This window comes from Aulonocara stuartgranti (genome assembly GCF_965226115.1).
Source record: "Aulonocara stuartgranti genome assembly, chromosome: 22".
NCBI lineage: Eukaryota > Metazoa > Chordata > Actinopteri > Cichliformes > Cichlidae > Aulonocara > Aulonocara stuartgranti.
The window spans coordinates 21391730-21398709 of record NC_138957.1 but is presented as its reverse complement, the minus strand read 5'-3'; the positions used below and the strand labels follow the sequence as shown (position 1 = coordinate 21398709).

At 37.6% G+C, this 6980-nt stretch overlaps 1 long non-coding RNA gene across 2 annotated transcripts; it reads right to left on the bottom strand.

Moving 5' to 3' along the window:
* Positions 1–2869: 2869 nt before the first annotated feature.
* Positions 2870–5244, bottom strand: LOC309698797. Of its 2 annotated transcripts, none has more exons than XR_014274183.1 (4): positions 4892–5244; positions 4326–4504; positions 4023–4104; positions 2870–3491 (listed from the first exon to the last, which is right to left on the bottom strand). It is a non-coding gene; the product is annotated as an uncharacterized lncRNA (long non-coding RNA). The 2 variants fall into 2 exon arrangements; XR_014274184.1 differs by having other exon boundaries at positions 4326–4466; positions 4892–5241.
* Between the last annotated feature and the right edge of the window lie 1736 nt (positions 5245–6980).

The following is a 6980-nucleotide window of genomic DNA, read 5'->3' as shown; positions in this document are numbered from 1 at the left end:
CTCTCCGGGATTTTCATATCCTTCACAGTTGGATCAAGTATCTTAGAGAAGCCATATGTTTGGGATGTTGAACTCCTTGGCAACTGTGAACATAATACAATTGCATTACACATTTGAAATAAACACCAGAACAAGCAAAAAAAAAGTGAAATTAAATAAACTGAACAAAATAAACCTAAACATTTGGTATAGCAGCTATTATAACATCATCATCAAAGCTTGACTGATTCACACTACGAAACACGCTGAAAACCTTAATGTTTTTTTACTCACCGCAATCCAAAAACGATCAGTAGGTCAGTTGGCCTTCAAAACATATGTACTTCTGTTGTTCTCTGCACTTCATATGCACAGCTGGCATCCTTAATGATATGAAAAGGATATTTTTCAGTACAAATTCTTACAAAATTGAACAAAAAACACAAATATATTCCATGTGTGTCTTACAATCTCGTGTTATATTCTGATAATGTGAATGAATATAAAAAATAAATAATAATAGTAAGGGCAAACTCAACGTTGCAGCAGTCGGAAGTTTGTATAATACCAATCTAATACACTAGGGGCTTAAGAAACGTCTAAAACTGCAACCATGTATACTTTACAATTCAGAGTAAAGCAGGCGTGCTTTCTAGCTCAACAGGTGAAACATCCACAAACGTCAATCCACGATAAAACACACATTTATAACAGAACACATTAGGTTAAAAAAAAGTGGATTTGCATGCCTCAATTTGGTGTAAAACACATGTGTTCACAGACCTTTTTGGATAAAAAACTGGTGCACCGGATTTGTTAAAAACACACTAGCCTGGTCAATTATACTACCTAAAAGCAGCTATTGAGCAATGCTAAATTTAGTTTAGTGACATATATACCTTAATGCTGTCTGCTAATTACTCATAATGTTGACCTTTGCCAAAGTGTTCAAAATTAAATAAATAAATAGGTCAAGATGAAATAAATAACTATGTGAATAAATAAGACACAGATATGTAATGTGAGAATGATATTGTGAAATAATGGAACACATTTTGAAAAAAATGCTCATTATTGTGAAATATATTGCATTCTGCTATATAAATTTACTTATTATTGTGAAATATTATTTCATGGTCATTATTTTTCACAATAACAGAGATTATTCCTGAGGCATTCTATTTATTTCCAGCCGTTTTTAGTCCAAAATGACCTTTTTTCAAAGTCAGTCTTTATTTCAAAATCCCGTTTTTCCCGATGGTCTATTTATTTCATAATGCGACTTTTCAGCAGAATGACTTTGTCTGTCAATCAATGTAAGTGGGCTGGACCTTTGCACCTATTGGCTTATCGTTTACCATCGACTAGTTTTCCTGGATACCGGCTCCGCGGACGGCTACTGCAGCTAGCAACAGCGTGCTAGGTCAAAAGTCACGGAGGATGGCGGGCTGGTGTGAACTTCAGCCAGTTCTGCTCATTTAAGCAAATCAGATAGAGAGGGATCATTTACCTGTAGATACTGTTTTGAGTCGTTTAGAAGTTTCTGAAATGCTTGGGATGATAATTGCTCTTCAAGATGTTCGCATCGATGACAGCATTGTCAAAGGTTTAAGATCAATTCAGCACCGTGTTCGTTTGGAATACGCCGAGGAAGAACAGTCTTCAAATGTTGGCCGTCCACGTCTAGAAATCCCGGTGCAGCACTCAGGACTTTAGTGCTGTCCGGGATAACCGTCGGGGTAATTGCCGATACATTTTCTGTGTCTCCGAGCACAATTAGGAGGAAAATGACGGAGGATGGTCTAAGGTAAGTTTATGCTGTAATTGAGCACCTGTGTGATTCTGTACACAGCATTGTTTAGGTGTTGACCTTAATTATGACGTTTGACAATGAATTATTATCGCTTACTTTTTTTTGTTACTGTCTAAACTAAGTGGGGCAGCTACGGCTAAAGCTATCGGCGCCATCTCGGCGTTGAGACACGTTTAGCAGTGTTAGCTGTTAGTGTGTTAACTCGGAGACTGGGGTCAGTGGAGCCTGTAGGAACCTTTTACACAGAGAGTAGACCCACCAGCTTTCCACAGTCTACTTACTTATCACATCTTGTTAGACAACAGGGTCATTAGTGCTTTAAATAGTACATAGTTGAATGTTTCATTGCTGTTTGCAGTTGATTGTTCTCTGATAACGCATAACAAGGTTGATGTTAAATAGCGAGTTTATTGAAATGGTTTTGTCTATTTCAGCAGCATTATAGATATCATACTTTCTCTGGTGTCTTCGGCAAAGCTAAAACAAGAATACATTTACATCCTTGGTTCTTTCAGCATTAATTGGAAAACTTTGAGATTTGCTGTGCGCCTCCCAAGCCATTCTCTTTTATCCCACCTGTCAGGTATAGATGGCAATACTTTAAACAAAGTTAAATTTGTTATACCTGAAGAGAACCAATCCTGACCTAGAATGGGTGAATGAATAATTAGTTGGTAGCCAATGCCTAAGCAACTCACATAGGCCCTGGCAGACTCAATAAGTCCATCTAGGAACAGCTGCAGGAAACACCTCTTCAGTTTAGATTTAAAACATGTGCATGCTCTTTCAGGTTGATGAGGATTATGGTGTGGACTGGACAGGACAACATAATCGCTGCCCATCAAATGAGATCACCATTCCTGAGATTCAGCTCCCAGATGCACTGAATGAACAAGACCCTGCTGTGCTACCAATACTTCAAAATCACTTGTAGAAAGACATTATTACATTTAATCAGTTTCTATGTCAGGAGGATTTTTTTTTTTTTTAATTTCTACAGCTTTGTAGCTAATACTGACTCAAAACAGCATAACCAATTTCATTTTCAACAAAACAGTGAGTGGCTATAAAACAGGATTTGTTTTATACAGCTGTCACTTTAATGATATTCATTTCTTGGTTGGATATACAGTACATGTCAACTCTGAGCAGATTTAATACAATGAACACAGTAGAGTAGTGTAACATCTTAATTCAAATAATTTTTTCTAGAAATTTTTTTTGTATCAGTAGCGAGTATAAACAAAACATATTGTGTAATTTATAATGTACAGTGAACAACTGATTTTGATATCTGAACTCTTCATCAGTTTATATTAAAAAAGCCATAAATGCACACCTGTACTCTGTATTTTTCACTGTCAAGTGTATTAAAAAGAACTAGAACTCACTAGATTGTCCGTTTCTTTGAACACCGAGTACAGTAATGTGATGCAAGAAAGAAGAAATGGTCTAATTTTACCATGTGGTTATGGAATCAATCGTAAACCAGACCAAAACCTGAGTCAGTAGAGTTGAGACACACCTGAATGTCCATTAGAAATGACTCATAGGTACAGTAGTGTGCAGGAAGACGTAGTACTTCAAAACCGGTGGAAGACTTTGGAAGATTGCTGTTGACCACTTCCACAGTCATTTCTCGGCAAGACTTCCCATCCTGTCCAAAACTTGATGAGGGCTTTTTGTTGTGCACAAGATGCTGCAACAGAAGATTGTTTTAAACTATAATGACATCCTGTATTCATTATTTTGAATCTTTTATGGAGAAATACCATAAAAGATGACCACTTACATACAGGGCACCAGACATTTTTGCCCCACTCAAATTGCTGTTGTAGCTTTTATAGATATTTTTATGTTAAAGCTAAAAGTAGTCTACATACAATTCTAGTGCAACTGATAATGCCACCACTCTTATGTATTGCATGGAGCAAATAACAAAACAAAATTATACTATAGCGTAGAGCTGGGCGATAGAACGATAACGATATGTATTGCGAAATAACTTTTTCTCAATAGAAAAATTAAACTATTGCGATAGACCTCACCGCTCTTGTCCTTTTTATAAAAAAATAAATAAAAATAAATATCGTGATATGAAAAAATCTCATATCGCCCAGCTCTACTATAGTGTACTTTGTTAATGACCCAAGATCACTGGACTGTATGTAATTTACCAAAGTATAATCAGAGAAAACCAATGGCAAAATACCTATCGCAGCAGACTTACCATTTTCAATGAAGGACCGAAGGTAACCTGCCACTCTGCATTTATCCTCGAGAGCATTCCTCTTCTTCCTCATCTTCATCTTCTGTGGCAGGCCACAGTCATTTTATAGCTTTACTTATCTTGTAGTCTTAAGAGCATCAGCAACATTAGGTGTATTTTTATTAAATGTAACCCAGCTGTTCAACTAACCCACGCATACAAAACAGTATATTGGTGTTTTGTGTCAACAATTAATGTTCATCCTTCATAAATTAACCAAATACCTTTACTATTCAGATGTTAAAAGATGTGACCTGACCTTACCTCACAACAGGGAGCAGTCTCTGATTCCCTTGGTAAGAAAGGAGGAATGATGTCTGATCTTTCTGTCAGAAGCGGCCATACCATGGTTTCCTTAAGCCCTTTCCTCAGCTGCTTGACTTGACGACTTGTTTGTGTTATGACCTACAACGGTGAGACCAAACCAAAACTGAAGTTGGAGTCTGTAAAGTGACACACACTTTAAATGTTAAATATTTAAAGAACATCCACTGTACTAGTAAAAGCATTTTCAAATTATACCCACTTACAAAATCACTACGTTGAACTAAAATTGCTTTCTTTTCTTTCACATAGATTACTTGTCTTCCATATTAGCACAGAAGATAAGCCACTTTAAAACAGTCATGAATAACTATTACCTACAACAATGTAAATAGTAATACAGACATTAACCCAGAAGACAATTATTTTCTCTTACCTAATTTATAGAATTCTTTGCTATGATAAAAAAACAGTATTAAAAAAAAATCTGTGACTAAACTGATTAAAAAGCTCATTTTTGCCAGACAGACAGACTAACCAAGCAATAATAACATATCGTTACTTACCCTGAACAGCGTTTCGTGGAGTGGAGCTAGCTGTGATAGCGTTAGCATTTGCTAACGTTAACACTGTGCGGTTGTGATGAGAACTTGGACCAGGGACCACTTCATCTCCAGTACACTGCTGCAATACTCAGACTGAGGTGAAGACGTTCAATCTAAGCGGTTAGCAAGTTCTCTGAGTAACTCAGAAACGGACTTGTTTCCTGCAGCCATGCCCTTCACAAGAATTGATACACCTGTAACGTTATTCGCGCCCAGTGTTTTGCATTTGTCGGTGCCTTAAGTTTATTTTGAGCTGCATACTGCCGCCAGCTGCATAGGAGATGCATTGCACCATTAAACCTAAATCGACAATTCATGTGCTATTACTTACGTCTGAGTAAAGGAGCAACCAATCACACAACTGGCTCCGCCCTGTCTTTCTTGATTGACAGACAAAGTCATTCTGCTGAAAAGTCGCATTATGAAATAAATAGACCATCGGGAAAAACGGGATTTTGAAATAAAGACTGACTTTGAAAAAAGGTCATTTTGGAATATAAACGGCTGGAAATAAATAAAATGCCTCAGGAATAATCTCTGTTATTGTGAAAAATAATGACCATGAAATAATATTTCACAATAATAAGAAAATATATATAGCAGAATGTAATATGTTTCACAATAATGAGCATTGTTTTCAAAATGTGTTCCATTATTTCACAATATCATTCTCACATTACATATCTGTGTCTTATTTATTCACATAGTTATTTATTTCATCTTGACCTATTTATTTATTTAATTTTGAACACTTTGGAGTTCCATACTTAACAGGCGAAAGGACACTTTCTCAGGCTGAACTCAGGACACACACCCCGACACGCACGCACACATGCACACTGATACCACACTCCCTTCCCCGGATCCAGCGCCTTCTCCCATGCTTGCTCCCCCCTAACCAACCTTGTCACAAACTCGCAAGCTTTAATGTTACTTACAGGCGTTACCTTTCAGATAAACAAAAAAATCCCCATTTTATCCTAAATGAAATCATTATTAAGCACTTTACTCACTTACCTGGCTCACCGCTGACAGTTGTCTCTGTTCCACTGCGGGACAGCAGCAGAAAGGAAACTTAGGAAACTTAGGAATTTCCTCCGTTTTTTTTTTTCTCTGTTCAACTCCAGTGGCCAATCGAAATGATTACAATCCAAAATGAGTAAAAATTATTCTTAGATGAAAATGTTAACTCTGGAAAAATCATTCTCGCCATTTTCCTGTGTACATAATCCCCACTAATGCTTAGTTAAGTGAGCCTTTTCAAATTGCACAGTGTTTTTGGTAGCAATCAGCAAACTTCTGGCATAATTCTAGCTCGATATTTGCTCATGCTTCTTGGCAGAATTGGTAGTTCATTTAAACTGGTAAGTTTCCTGGTACCGACCCAGCTTTAAATTGTAGCCCACAGATTTTCAGCAGGCTTGAGGTTGGGCTTTCCAGAAGGTTAGCCTGCTTTATCCATTCAAATCCAGTTTTGATGTGCGTGGAATCATTGTCCTGTTGGAACACGCAACTGTGTACAAGTTAAAAACATCTAGGACTTGGTTTGAAGTAATACGCCTTCTTCATTTTTCTATACACTTTGTGCAGTGTACCAGTACCACTGCTAGCAAAACAGCCACACAGCATGATGCTACCACCACCATGCTTGACAGCTGGTGCTGTTGTTAGGTGTGAAATCCTCACCTTTACTCAATTTTTGTCTCCTCTGATCATAAAACCTTCATCCAGGAGGAGTTTGGTTTATCCATGTGGGCAGCTGTAAATTTCATTCAAGCTTAAAGGACCCTCTCAGTGTATGTCTTCACTAGGCACAGTGACACTGTCATTCCAGCAGTTTCCAGTTCCTCCAGCTGTCCTGGGTACACCCCCCGGACCTCCTCCCATGCCCCCACAACAGCTCACCTAGGAGCAATAGTTTCAACAATTCTTCTATAAGATTTCTGAGCACACAGATGCTCCGGGAGGAATAAAACTATACTTTGAAAGCAACATCTGATCTGTGTCCCTTTTAGAGCCACAAGTCTGTTATTTGATGCTGTGTTTTGTT